Raw genomic sequence first — 15,877 nt, forward strand, 5'->3', positions numbered from 1 at the left:
CAAAGTAAACTCAATCTTTACTCTTACAGAGTGTATATTAAATTAAATTAATTAAAGGAGACAAATTTCAAGCTAATAATATACAAATATTTAAAACTGAGTTTTTGGCTACTTTTCAGAAGGTGATTTATTCTATGCCCTGTTTTTGAAATATCACATCTTTATTCATTAGAGTAGAGGTCAGCAAAATAGGACCCACCACCTGTTTTATAAATAAAGTTTTACTGGAACACAGCCATGGCCATTTGCTTATAAATTGTCTATGAACCATACGAGGAAATGAAAGATACCTGATGTGGATGAAAAATGGTGAGCTGGAGGTGGAATTAGAGATAATTCTGGAATGGGAGGGAGAACCGAATCATACAAATCCCTGGAAGCCAAATTAGTTTAGATTGAAATCAAATTTGGTGGTTCTTAAATTTTTCCAAGTGTGAAAACTGAAAGAGAAGACTTTTGAAAAATAAAGATTCTAACAGAGATTATAAGCTTTTAGCAATCTGTATTTTTAATAAGAAATCTGTTTAGGAATCTACAATGTTAATAAGAATCCCAAGTGGGCCACAGATCACACTTGGAGAACCTTCAAAGGGTTTTGAGGAGGGCAATAACATGGCTTGAGTTAAGTTTTAACCATCTGGAGTGCTGTGCAGAAAATGAACTCGAGAGAAGCAAATTGAAAACCATGGGCATCTTTTTTGGGGCGTAGAGGTATGGGAAAATCATTTTCCTAATCAGTTTTCTGTTATAGCCATGTATATTTTTTCTTTATTAACAAATAATTCATGTACAATAAAGTTGGTTCTTTTAAAATGTACAATTTAGGGCCTTCAGTATATTCTCATAGTTGTATGTTGATCAATACTATTGAATTTCAGAACATTACATCACCCCAAAAAGAGGCCCCATATCCATCAGCAGTCACATTCCATTCTCGTCCCTTCAGCCCCTGGAAACTACTGCTGTGTTTTCTATTTCTATGGATTTACCTATTCTGGACATTTTGCATAAATACAACTATAAAGTATGTTACCTTTGGTGTTTCGCTTCTTTGGCTTAGTGTAATGCTTTCAAGGTTCATCCACGTTGTAGCACATACAAGAACTTCACTCTTTTGTGTTTGGATAAACACTCTATTTTATGGATATACCACATTTACCTGAATTCTTCATATTCTTCCCTACAATCCCTTTTAATTCCTGCAGTCTTGATAGCGGTGTTCCTTCTTTTATTCTTGATTTTGGAAATTTGTGTCTTCTTTTTTTCTCAATCTAAATAAAGGCTTATCAATTTTATTGATCTTTACAAAGAACCAGGTTTGGCTTCATTGATTTTTTTTTTCCCCTATTGCTTTTATTTCCCTATTTTATTGATTTCCACCCTGGTCTGGTTTATTTCCACCCTTCTGCTTATTGTTTAGTTTTGTTTATTTGCTTCATTTTATCTTTTTAAGGTGCTGGTTGTCTGTTGTTGTTGTTGTTTTGGTGAAGGTTGGATTATTTATTTTACACCTTCCTTCTTTTCAAATATAGGCTTCTGTGGGTTACATATTTTTCTTAAATCACTGCATTAGGTGTATTGCATAAATTTTGATATGTTTTGGTTTTGTTTTCATTTAGTTCAAAATATTTTTAACATCTTCCGTGATTTTTCTTTGACTCCTATATTATTTGAAAGAGTATTATTTTATTTTCAAATATTTGAAGATTTTCAATATCTTTCTATTGTTGGTTTCCAACTAAACTGCATTGTGGTTGACAAATATACTTTGAAATATTTCATTTATTTTAAATTTATGTCATTTGTGTTTAATAGCCAAGTATTTTGCTTATCCTGGAAAATATTTCATGTACTCTTAAAAACAATTTCTATTTGGTTCTTATTCATAATTACTCTATTAATACTATCTATGTGGTGAAGCATTATTCCCATATTTTTGCTTCCTTTTTTAGATATAGTTACTTTTAGTTTTTTTAATGTATTTATCATAGCTAGTTTAAAGTCTTTATCTAGTAAATTCAACATGGCTTCCTTAGGGACAGTTTCTATTGACTGTTTTGTTCCTCTAAATGGGTTCCTGTTTTTTTGCATGTTCTTTTTATGTTGAAAACTGGACATTTTAAATAATACAATTTGTGAATTCCAGATATTCAATTTCTGTCCCCTCCCCAGGGTCTATTATTACTGCTGTCTCTTATGGTGGTTGTTAACTGTTTGTTTACTGGCTTTCCTGGAGTGACTTTATTAAATCTATATTCTTTATCATGTGTGGCCACTGAAGTCTCTAATCAGTGAGGTTAGCAACCAGCTAGCAACTGGATAGAGATGTCTTTAAATGCCTTGAATCAATGTGTTTTCCATTCTTTGTAGAGGGGCTGTGTAGGGGGGATGTGGGAGCATGCATGTTTTAAATGCTCTGACAAGCAGTTGCAACTCCACCCTAGTCTTTACTCCCTGTATATACAGAGCTTCCAAGTTAGCCAGAATTATGACCATCAGACCTTCTTAGGTCATTCCTGGGTATGTGCATAGTCTGGTATGTGTGTGACTCTTTAGAATTCCAGGAATATGCCAGAACTTTTCAAAGTCTCCTATGGATATCTCAATCTCCAGGTTTTCATTATAAAAATTTGGTCATGTCTTATTATTCCCAACTGGTAACATTGTCTCAGGCAGCTGCAATGTTAAACAGTTGCCACTGATTGTATTTGACAAATGCTCTGTGGCTAGGACTCTTTTTACAGAGTGAGAACTGTGTCAGGTTCAATAAAGGCAAGCCCTGAAAATGGAGCCCCTCGGTGAGTTGTCTGGTTAAATAGTGACAATTCTTTGGTAATGGGGTATTGAGGGTATTCCATCACATCTCTTCCAGTGGCTTGTAAGCTGCTGGTTTCCATAGTTACCATAGTTGTGGGGATGCCATTTTTCAATACTACTACAGAGTTAGGAAGAGGTGGATGAAATTGGCAAATTAAAATCCCACAAACCTCACTGTTCCTATAAAGATCCAATCATATTTCTTAAATAAACCCTCAGATTGTTGTAAACCTTTAGTTTACTTAGAGAGTTCCAAAAGTTTATTGTGACAGTTGACAGTTTTTCCAATATTCTCATTGTTTTCATCGAGGAGCAGATTTGCAGAGGTTCCTATTCTATTCTGGAAAAGGATTGTTAACAGCTCATTGATTCATTCACTCATTCATATAGTAACTGATAAATGGTTGTTTTTTCACTCAGTAAATATTTATTGTTATTCAATGTGTGTCAAAAATTACTAAGTAGGGGTATGCCAAAATTAATAAGGCAAGGTTACTCTCTCAGATGAGTTGAGTGTGTAGGTACAGAGGGAAGAAATATTGGAAGTAAATCCTGATGATATAATGTGATTATTAATGCAACAGAGGTATGAAAAGAATATATTGAAAGCGTAGCTGAGAAAGCACATCACTCTGTGGAAGCTTTGTGGTAAGTGCTGTAGAATAGGTGACATCTAAGCTAAATAAAGAAGGATGGCTAAAAGCTTATCAAAGAAGAGTGCAGGGCAGCCCCAGTGGCGCAGCGGTTTGGTGCCGCCTTCAGCCCGGGGCGCGATCCTGGAGACCCGGGATCGAGTCCCACATCGGGCTCCCTGCATGGAGCCTGCTTCTCCCTCTGCCTGTGTCTCTGCCTCTCTCTGTGTGTGTCTCTCTCTCATGAATAAATAAATAAATAAAATCTTAAAAAGAAAAAGAAGAGTGCAGACACACCAGATAGAATGGTGTGAGCAAAGACAGAAGAGAAAAATGCCTTGAAAGTTCATTTGGCTGAAGAATAGTATTAGAAAGCAGCTGCTGTGGAATATAGATGTAACCGAAAGGTTCTGATGCAGAGTTCGTGGTGGTAATGGGGGTATTCAACGTAGTGGCAGTGGAGATTGGGTTAGGTATAGATGGCCACTTAAGTGCAAGATTGAGGGAGCAGATGGAGCAATGTTTTCAGCATTCATTTGTCAGCGTTCCTTCTTGCCAGCATAAGTGGTCAACACCCTTTGTAATATAGATGCTCTCATACTTAGTACAATAGTCTAGATGTAGGTTAGTGGTCCATCACCCCTAAATAACCTAAACCTGGGACAGTCAGACCCATATTCAGTTTGAGATAACTCAGCCCCCTAACTCTTTTTCCCATACATGAGCACTTGTTCCCTCCATTTGTTGTTGTTGTTGTTGTTTTTGATTGAAGGGGTATGTGAGGAGATGGAACTCAGAGTGGAAGAGGGGCTCAGACCATTAGATGATCTTCATTCAATTAGCACTCATTTTTTAAAGCTTTTATTTATTTACTTATTTACTTAAGAGAGAGGGAGAGAAGCAGAAGCAAAAGGAGAGGGAAGGGAGAAAGAATCTCAGACTGCACTGAGTGCAGAACCTGATGCAGGGCTCAAGCTCATGACCCTGAGATGATGACTTCAGCCAAAACCGAGAGTAGGACACCCAATCAACTGATTCACCCAGGCACCCCAGCATTCATTTTTAATTAGCTATCATTATATTTTAATTTTTTTAAACCACCTTACAGAAAGTATGAAAAAGAAAAAAAATTCCACTATTCTAATACAGTTACTCTATATATTTCCTTCAAATAATTTTCCTGTTTCTTTCTCCATATTAACTATTTTCCATACTTTCTTGAATCTTATTTTTACTATGTAAAGCTATAAACATTTTATATGTTGTTCCTCTCTTTGTATATATTATTTTTAGTAGATAGATTACATTTCTGCTAGGGCACATATTACAATTTAATCAACATGACTACCACGATCAAACATTTCTGTCAAACAAAGTGGTTTTGTTCCAAGAAGACAAAATCACTGGGAAATTGTATATTAAAATTATTTATTATTTTCTTCTTTCAAGATAGAATTTCTACCTTTTAGAAAAAGCACCCAGTTCACTAGGATCCATGGACAGGGAAATACAGGCTGTGTACTTCCCTAAACAGAGCATATCTCTGGTACTTTTGGGAGCAGTCATTCTACCACACACTTAGGTTTGCCTGGTGAAAATCTAATTCAGCAAATACTGGGTTTTGGCATCTAAAGAAAGCATTCTCTTCTAGCAACACAGAGAGCACAGCATTTTAGACCATCACATTGATCTCAGCTTTCCTCCTAGGGACCTAGGTAGCTCTTTATTTCTTACAGATAAAAAGGAATCAAATGCTTATGCTTGAGCAAAAACATTAATAGTCGAGGCAGTTACCTGCCACACTTTTCTCAAAGTTTATTTCATTTTATTCCCAGGAAAACAGACTGTGGAATAGGTCAAGAAAAAGAGACCTGTGCACAGGGCCCAATGTACCCCCTTTTCCTGTAAAGTCTTATTCAATTTATTTTAAAATAAACTCATGCTGGGAAGGGTTGCTTTCTTAAAGGATGAGAAATGACAGAGATAGTTGCAGACAGTCACTTGCAGTTTCAGAAAGGGAAAAGTGATCAAAATACCCTGCCAGCCTCGCTTATTAGATAATTAGCAGTTCTCTACCTATATCAATTGTCAAGTAGCCAAAAAAGATACAAGCGCCCTTTATGCAATTCCCATTTCACATGCAACCAAAGTTTTTGTATGACTCCATAAAAACAAGCCAGAACCTGTCTTTTATTTTGCTGCCTGAGTGAATTACATCTTCAAAGACTTCCCCTCCCTACAGAGGTTTGGGATCACCCTGGGTACATAGTCCGAAGAGAGTTGCAGAGAATCCAGCGATTCTCAAATGCCATCCATTTGCCAGCTTAGGTAACTACAAGCACACACATACACACACACACCAAAAAACAAAAACAAAACAAAACAAAAACCCTTATCATTGAAGCTTTTAAAAATAAGTTACCACACCTTAACCCTGGAAATTCTAAAGTTGGGACAATTTTAATGGGTGATTCTTCTGCTCAGTCATGTTCACAAACCAATAAAATATAGTCCAGTTTTCTCACTTTAAATGAGGAAATGGATTTCCAGAGATGACATTCAACCAATTATTGACAGGCAAATCAAAATTCCAAGTCCTAATTTTCCCATGCTGTTATATTTTCTTCCTAAAACCAAGGCTACCTGCTAAGTGCCTTCAAAAACAAGTGTAGGGTTCACCAAAATAAGCTAAATGATCACTCATTTTGAGGGCAGAGCAGTGCTTTCCTAAACAAAGAAGACCCCAGTGACTAATTATTTAGCTATAGAATTCTAGTTAAAATGCCTTCTACATTTTCTAGACCCTTCCCTGTTACCTCAGCACAACGTCACCAACATAAGATGAAGAACAGTAGGGGAAATTTACTTGTTTACTTAGCAAATATTTACAAATAAATCTAAGTACCTTGTAATACATCAGATTGTACTCGGTCCTAGGAATATAGCTGATGAACAAAGAAGACCTAGCCCTTACCAAAGTGGACCTTACCGGTGAAGGTTAAGGATCATTAATCAGGCAATTTTCTCTTTAGTATGGTTAGTGTTACGGTGAGTGGATTATAGAGAATTACCAAACTTTTAAAGCTTTTACACAATTACAACAGAAAGATTTTGACCAACAGGCATTTCCTATTGATTTAAAAATGATCAAAGAAAATAAAAGATAAGAATATATGTATAAGTACATATTATTGTAGCAGCTCAAATCACCAAACAAGTGCTTATGGGAGAGTGAAGAGGTTGGCAAATCCTCTCCCCAAAATTACAACTCTAAAACTGGCTCAAATTTTCATAAACATCCATTTCAGGGTTCTAGAAATGGACTTAAGGCAAACAACTCATTGAGTAATGTTTATTCATTAAAAAGCTGCTAGAACTCTATTTAAGAACACAAGGGAGTCTTCGTTGCCTGGGGTGATTCCCATTCATTCCTCTCCTCCCCCAGGCTCAGTCAGTAAGTTAACTTTGCCAGGGCGAGGGTAGCCATGAAAAGAAGAGCTTTACTGCTGGAGGGAATGGACTTGATTTGGAGCAGAAAGTGAAAACCTATGTTTCCTTATGCTATCAATAAAGTAGCAGTATTGGTCATCAGCAGCTCTGCCAAGGCAGTCAGGAGCTCCAGTAGCCTGAAGTTGCAATTCTACTTGGGGAGGTTACTGTGACCAGAGATGATCTAGAACCTCAACAGGGAGTTCTTGGAGTAGCTGTGTTATTAATGGCTGACTTCTTACCTGAAACAGTAGAGACCAGAAGGTAGTACTACAGTAACATTCAAAATTAAAAAAAAAAAAAAAAAGAAAGAAAAGAAAAAGTCAGTAAATCTATGTCCAGCAAAACTATTCTTCAAAAATGAAGACAAAATAAAAACATGTCTAGATAAACAAAGACTGAGACATGTTGCTAGCAGTTCTGCCTTATAAGAATACTAAAGTCCTTCTGGATGACAGGAAATGGCACCAGATGTTAAGGAGATTCTACAGAAAGAAATGAAGACCACTAACAACCTATATACATTTTTTGTCTTCTCTTAATAAGTTTAGAAGATATAAGGTTGGAACAATTCAAAAATAGAATTTTAAAAACAATTCATTTACAGCGGTATCAGAAAGAATGAAATACTTAGGAATAAATTTAACAAAAGAAGTGCAAGTTCTATACCCTGAGAACTTCAATGAATTTCTGAGATAAAGATGATCTAAATAAATGGAAAGACATTCCATGTACATGGATTAGAAAATTCAATATTCCAAATCCTAGCAGGCTTTTTTTTTCTGACAATTTGATCCTAAGATTTATACAGAAATGCAAAGAACCCAGAGTAGCCAAGATAATTGTGAAGGAAAAACCCAGAGAATTTACATCATTCAATTCCCAAACCTACTAAAAAGCAAGTCAAGATGATGGGTGCGGTACTAGTGTAAGGATAGAAACATATACCAATGGAACTGAAGGTTCAAAAATCCTTACATTTATGGTCCATGAATATTCAACATCAGTGCCAAGTCAATAGGAGGAAAAGTCTTTTTAAACAAACGATCTGCCCCAGGAGGATACTCTCAAGCAACAAAAATGATTTTATTTTTTTTAATCTTTTTTTAATTTTTAAAAATATTTTATTTATCCATTCATGAGAGACATGGGGGGGGCGGGCAGGAGAGGCAGAGGCACAGGCAGAGGGAGAAGCAGGCTCCATGCAGGGAACATGACATGAGACTCGATCCCGGGTCTCCAGGATCACACCCTGGACTGAAGGCGGGGCTAAACCGCTGAGCCACCAGGGCTGTCCCAAAAATGATTTTAGACTGTTACCCCACACTGTACACAAAAATGAACTCAACATGGATCCCAGGCCTAAATTGAAGAGGCCAAAGTCTGGTCTGAAAATATGGATCTAAAGAGGAACACTCAAATTCTGCCTCATTAGCAATACCCTAGGGAAGATAAAAGCACAAGGAACAATATCTGAAGAAATCATAACACCATTTTATGAAGAACTGGGTATGGGCCCCAACTCTGAATGACGGAAACTCTGGCAAACTGAAGGAGAGATCTTGGAACTAAACTCCTTCTCTTTAGTAGGCACATTTTCCCATTTTAAGTGAGAGACAATCTCATTCAAATGAGAGTTAAAAAGAGAGAGTTTACTAGGTTTAAATGAAAAGTTCAGGGACACCTGGGTGGCTCATCGGTTGAGCGTCTACCTTCCTTGGATCCCAGGATCGAGTCCCACATGGGGTTCCCTGCAGGGAGCCTGCTTCTCCCCCTGCCTATGTCTCTGCCTCTCTCTCTGTGTCTCTCATGAATTTTTTTTTTTAATCTTAAAAAAGAAAAGTTCAAGGGTGGAGCTGGCTGTGGGGATACTTTGTCCCGTGTAGCTTATTCTCCAGGTATCTTTCCATCCATCGCTTAACACATCCCCGCATACCAGCTCTGTTTTCAGGCAGGCTGTCCCCTTGTGACTGAAGATGGATGCAGGAAGGTCCCACATCACATCCTCCCATCACAAGTCCAGTGGAAAAGAACATTCCTTAACAGTGCCAGAAAAGGTATCATTGGTTTCTGATCCCTGAAACAAGCACTGTGGCCAGGACAAAACAGTGCCCTGATTGCCCAGATCTGAGCCACCTGCCCCAGAGGATGGGAGCTCAATCCAAAGAACATGAATGGAGGATAGGGAAAGGGCAGCTTCCCAGACATAAACTGGGTAACTGTCTTCAGCTGGAGCATGAACGGGTCCTAGGAAGTAAAAACTAAAGGGGTTCATTGCAACCTTGTTCTAAGCTAATAAACGTCAATTGACTTCATGCAAAATACAACTAAGAAACACCCACCAGATCCGGAGGGAGAAAGAGACAGCAGTAAAAAGTATATTTGACAATCGAACTAAAGAAAGGAAGAAAAGAAACAGAACAATATTTTTAAAGGACATTTGTTCCTAAATCCTGTGGGGTATTTTTTCAAAGATTTTATTTATTTATTTGACAGAGAGAGAGAGAAAGAGAGCACAAGCAGAGGGAGGAGAAGTAGGGTCTTGGCCAAGCAGGGAGCATGACCAGGGGCTCCATCCCAGGACCCTGGGGTCAAGACCTGGGCCGAAGGCAGACACTTAACTGACTGAGCCACCCAGGGCGCTCCTAAGTGCTGTTGCTTAAGCAACCAAGCCCCAACTACAGCAGCTGCCATAGCCCAGTAGCCACAAGGGAGAAGCAGAGAGACAAAGAGTAAGGGCTGAGTCTCTACCCCGTGCACAGTTGGACTGAGACCCTGGGCACACCGACCACGATGAAGAGAGAGAAGCAAGTGCAGGCAAATCACGAGGACAGCAGATGGTGGCCAGGTCTACTTGGAAGCAGTGGGCCCTGGGGCAGCCAACCAGGGCAGCTGCACAGAGAGGAGACATGGAGCAAGGGGGCAGGGCCTCCCCTCGTGACTGATGGAGAGTCGCGGTATTGAGTATTCAAGCCAGGAGAAAGGAAGAAACAAGTGAAAAGAGGCACAGCCATGAACTGACCTTCCAGCATGCAGTGATTCTCCTACTTTTGCCAGTTTTTAGCAGAGTATTCTGTGCCTTGGAGAGGGATAAGGAGGGAAGGGCCACCAGGGTGGGTGGGTGCGGGGAGGGGAGGAAGGAGAAGGGGCGGGAGATACAGATGGGCCTAGTGTGTTCAATTTGCCAACATACAGAATAACACCCAGTGCTCATCCCATCAGGTGCCCCCCTCAGTGCCCGTCACCCAGTCACCCCCATGCCCCGCCCACCTCCCCTTCCACCACCCCTAGTTCGTTTCCCAGAGTTAGGAGTCTCTCATGTTCTGTCTCCCTTTCTGATATTTCCCACTCATTTTCTCTCCTTTCCCCTTTAATCCCTTTCACTATTTTTTATATTCCCCAAATGAATGAGACCATATAATGTTTGTCCTTCTCCGACTGACTTACTTCACTCAGCATCATACCCTCCAGGTCCATCCACGTCGAAGCAAATGGTGGGTATTTGTCGTTTCTGATGGCCAAGGAATATTCCAGTGTGTACATAGACCACAGCTTCTTTATCCATTCGTCTGTCGATGGACACCGAGGCTCCTTCCACAGTTTGGCTATTGTGGACACTGCTGCTACGAACATCGGGGTGCAGGTGGGGGAGCGCCAATCTTTACGGGAAGGGCAGGCTTTCTTTCCCTCCACACGTTGCGTTGGCTTTGGTTCTCCGAGCCTTTGAAGGGTCGCGGCAGGCAGGACAGAGGGAGGCTCGTCTCATTTACCAGTGGGGGAAGCCCCGGGGTCCTGAGCTCGCCCTGGAGGCGCCCAGAGCAGGTTGGTGAGGGGTGAGGCTGGAGATGGAAGAGCCTTTACGGCTGGTACAGAGCCCTCGTTACATATTCTGGGGTTCAGAGCAAGCATTTCCCTGTTTGAAACCTGGTTTAGCCATTTCACACCTCTTAAGAGTGTCAGACTTTGAGAAAGTCACCAGTTCTTGCAGGACTCCTTGACACGGGTGTTCGGAGTCAGCAGGCACAGTGCTGGAGGGAGAGTAGCCGTGGGGAGACAGGGGCAGGCACCCAGGCTCGGGTGGGCCAGAGGCGGCTAAGGATGTGCACGACCGGAGAGGAAGCCTACCTGAGGCGAGGCACCTGCAAACATCCACCAGATGTTTCTCTGCCTGCTTGCCCTGCAGAGACTCGAGAAGCCCAGGCCAGGCCGCCCCACGATGGGCCTCTTCGGCATGAAGATGATTCTGGGCCACAGGCAGCCAAGACCCTCCGGGCTCAAGGGAAACCTTTGCTCCTGCCTTCACCACATAGAAGAATCAAGAGGGTGTCCTTCTCAGAAGGGTTATTAGCAGGGATGCTTCGATCTGAGTGGCCCATCGGGACGCAGGGCAAACGTCCGATTGCCAAACACCTGCTCTTAGCACCCTGTGAAGTGCGTTCCTTTCCTTAAAGTCCCAGACTCCGACCCCCTTTCCCTTGGCTCAGGATGACACAGATACCTCATTTGCCTGATGGCCCTTAGAAATTCCATGTCTGTGTGGATTCCTCATACATAAGCGATTACATCTTATTTTCTCCTGTGACTCTGTCTTCTTGTCAATTTGAGTCTTAGTCCGGCTCCAAGGACTTAGAGGGGACAGGAATTCCCACCCCCTGACCGGACACAGGATCTGACCTAGGGAGAACAGACTGGGGAGGAAAACTGATTACAGGTCCTTGATTCTGGATTCAAAAAGCAAACAGATCATACTGGCCTCTGGGAGGGGATCTTGTGTTGAGATCTGGGAGCAAATTATTTTAAGGACAGGAAGGCATGGTGAAAAGAAGTCCTTGGGGAGGAAATAATTTCCAATCGCTCACACCTTTTGCCAGGCATTGATATAGTATATTTATGTATATAATCTATACACAGAATGCCTCACTTAGTTCCTGTTAAAATCCTATAAAAGAAGAGACTGTTAATAATATTTCCTACTCTACAGAAAGCCAAAGCACAGGGAGATTATGTAGCTTATCTAAGGTCCCAGAGCTAGTTAGAGATGAGCTAGGATTAGAACCCAGGAAGTCCTGGTTTCAGAGTCAAAACCTAAAACCACTGGGTCAGCCAGAGCTGAGGAGGGCTTAGGGGCTCATAACCTAGGTTCCGTAACCTGCCTTGGCACTGGCCGTGGGGTCCCAGCAACTGTCCCCTGGTGAGCACAGAGTTTGAGTACCTTGGAGCAGCTTGCCTGAGCGTGATAGACTTTTGGAGAAGCTTTGTGAGACAGGGAGGGGAGAGAAAGAAATGGTCCCAGCTCCCAAGAATAGGATGCATTTCACACACGGCACCAGGAAATCAGACCCAAGTCTCCCTTTCAAGATCCGTTTTCCCCTCACCGAGCACACTTAAAGAGGAGAAAATGAATCCTGCCCATCGAAAAAGGGCAGGCTGTAATGAAAAACAACTTTAAAGACACTTCAGCACATAAAGTCTTTGAGCTACATCACTGACAATGGTTTACAAGTTTATTTTCAATTTGCAGTTATGCTGAGCAGACACTTTGGGAAGTGCGCTGCGGGCCGGGAGGCGGGAGGCCTGCTGCAGCATCATCTGCTCAGCGTCCATCTGCACAGAGTGGGTTGTCACAGACCATCAGGTGCGGGTGTAGCCAGACACATCATCCACCAAATGGCCAGCCAGGAGAGTTTTCAAGATTATTTTCCTCACCAGTTTTGCTAAGCATACAATTCTAAGAAAGCAGGTTTCTTGGCAAAGACGTTTTCTCCCCCTGAAGAAAAAAACTCTGCTTTGAGCAAAGAAAGCGCAGGCTTCGAGTCCACATCTGAATCCCAGCCCTGGCACTTGCTAATCGGCAGCCAGGAGCAAGGTATGCAAACGCTGCAGACTTGGCTTCCTAACTTACAAGGGCAAAGATGTCATTTATAAAGTGGGGCTGGAGGGGGAAATTAAAGGAGATGGTAGCCGTTGTCGTCTTCTTCTTCTTCTTCTTCTTCTTCTTTTTTTTTTTTTTTTTAAGATTTTGTTTATTTATTCATGAGAGACACAGGGAGAGAGGCAGAGGGAGAAGCAGGCTCCCTGCGGGCACCTGATGTGGGACTCCATCCTGGGACCCCTGGATCGCAACCTGGGCCAAAGGCAGAGGCTCAACCAGGCACTCCGCCCTTGTCTTCTTAATGGCTACATAAAAACAAGATTTTTTGCTTCACCATTGTGTCCTCAGCACTTAGCATAGCAATGGCACTAATAGGTGCTAAATAAATAGGTATTGAGTGAATGAATGTGTGGATAACGCCGCCGTCTTTTGAAACTGACCTCTAGGGACCTGTGAGAGCTAATTTCTTCTTTATTTCTCCTAAAGGCAAAAGAGCTCTCTCAGCCTGTTCCTTTCTAAGGGGATTACTTCCTCTGACTGTTAGAATGTCTGTTATCCTAGGAATTTCTTCAAATTTGGGGTGGGGGGGTTTGGGGGGTGTTTTGTTTCCTACATCCACGTCTTCTTCATTGTCTTATTCCCTTGTTTTGTAATTAGTCATTTTCACTGAGCTTCCTAGAAAGGACAAATCGAAGCTAAATTTTTTAGTATTTTCATTTCTAAAATGTTGCTATTGTAGCTTACTATTGACGATTAATAGCATCAGTATAGAATTTGAGTCTGAAGATTTTTCCCCTTGGAATTTTTTTTTTAATTTTTATTTATTTTATGATAGTCACACAGAGAGAGAGAGAGGCAGAGACACAGGCAGAGGGAGAAGCAGGCTCCATGCACCAGGAGCCCGATGTGGGATTCGATCCCGGGTCTCCAGGATCGCGCCCTGGGCCAAAGGCAGGCGCCAAACCGCTGCACCACCCAGGGATCCCTCCCCTTGGAATTTTTAAGGCAATTCTCTAGTATTTCCCATCACATCTAGCATTGCTGAATAAAGAAAATTTGGAAAATGTGGGTTAGTGTAAGAAAGATTAAAAGCAATGGTAATCCTACTACCCAAAGATAACCCTGTTCACACTGTGATATGTACCTTCCCAGGACACACACACAGCACACCTATGTACACACACACAAAGGCCACATTGTGTATATGGTTTCACATCATGACTTTAATTTTCTGTCATGCTATCCTCATGTCATCATATATAACAGAGTTACTTTTAAGGCCCTTTTCAACCCTAAGGATCAATGATTCTATGACTTGTTAAGAAGAGATTGTGACATATGGATGGTTTCAGTAAAAATAGCAGACAGTTTAGGAGTTGGTTTCATTGATACAAGCATGAAATAGAACTGTGGCAAAGGAAGATAAGGTTAACTGCCTGCCAAGTGCTTTTCATTTAGGGACACAGAAGGTTCTCAGTGAGTAGAAGGGAATCAAAGACATATTACAGATGAAGCTCAATAAATCATCTGAGTACAAGCTATAGTCAGGAAAAGCATGGTAGGATGGAGAAAAGGCTGAGCAGGGCCTCCTGGGAGGAGCATCACGTGCAGCCTTTAGGATGAAAGGGGGACCATATATAAGCAAAGTGCTCAAGGCCCCAAACGGGGGACGGGCAAGCAGCGCCAGCCTCAAAGGCTTGCAATTAAAGAGGACAAGCAGTGACCGAACGCATTTACCTAACGGAACACACAGTCTCCAGCGCTGTGGGAGCACATCGCGTGGGTGAGGTTCAAAAAGAAAAGGAGAGAAGTAAAGAAGAGGAAAGCAAAGGAAAATAGAGCAGGAAGCCTGGGATGGAAATGAGGTCCATGAAGACGAGGGCTCCAGCTGAGGACAGAAACCAGAAGCATCAAACAGCAAAGACACCTCTGTGGTGCCAACCTCGGGGTCGTGATGGTGGCACCGAGGCACCTTCCCATTTCCCCCTGCAATAGCAATAAAAGGTCACAATGCATTGTGGCAGCCCTGAAAACTGGAAACAAATATCAACAATCCAACACTGAAAGGTTTTTCTGCTAGACAAAGCCCAGGTGAGGGGCTTCACCATGTGAGACAGAGTGGCTGGTCTGTACGGGAGGGTGAGAGGGCAGCAGAGGGAGTGAGAGACACTATTCCCCACCCCTCTTGTCCTGCGTGGCTCCTGACCTCAAGGACGTAAGTCCTATTATGGAGAGTGAAGCAGCGCACACGTGTGTGCACGTCGATAGGATCCTTGGGGACACTTCTTTCCCCATACAGGGAGAGATGCCCTATCGTGCAATGAGAACATGGTAAACGTAGACTTGTGGTAGATGACACTGTCACATGTGATCAGGCTTCAATCGGGTAGAAACAGGAAGCTTCGTGGCATAATGCACTCTGGAGACTGTATTTGCCATGCTTCCACTTGAACTGTCAGAGAAAATTCAAGAGTAAATGTTCAGACAACTTCTAATATGAAAGGACGAGTGGTCTTCTATGAATGAGAAGAGGAGGAAGCAGTAGACGACCCTTGGTAGGTCCAGGAGAGCTGTGTTAGATCACATCTGTCAGAGTCGGCACTGGATAGTCCTTGCAAGTCAAGGTCTGCCAGAGAGTCTCCATGCTTCTAGAAGGCCAGGGAGCCAACCCTTCCCAACCTGCTGCACTGACAGAGCGGTCTTCCATAGAATTTAAACCTAGAAGAAGTGAAAAGGTGTCATGGATTTGAAGGAGGGAAGGGAAATCTTTCATAGAAAACAAAAGAAAAAATTCGAAAGCACTTGTGGAAATTTCCTTGCTTTACTGTGCTTTGCAGATATTGCCTTGTTTTACACATTGAAGGTGTGTGGCGGCCCTGTATAGATCAAGTCAACCCTACGGCACCACTTTTCCAACAGCATTTGCTCACTTCGTATCTCTGTGTCACATTTTGGTAATTCTCACAATTTTTCAAGCTTTTCCATTATCACTGTATTTGGTATGGTGATGTGTGATCAGTGGTGTTACTGCTGTATTGGTTTGGAGGCACTGCAAACCACACCCTTA

This window comes from Canis lupus, chromosome 36 (genome assembly GCF_011100685.1).
Source record: "Canis lupus familiaris isolate Mischka breed German Shepherd chromosome 36, alternate assembly UU_Cfam_GSD_1.0, whole genome shotgun sequence".
Classification (NCBI taxonomy): Eukaryota; Metazoa; Chordata; class Mammalia; order Carnivora; family Canidae; genus Canis; species Canis lupus.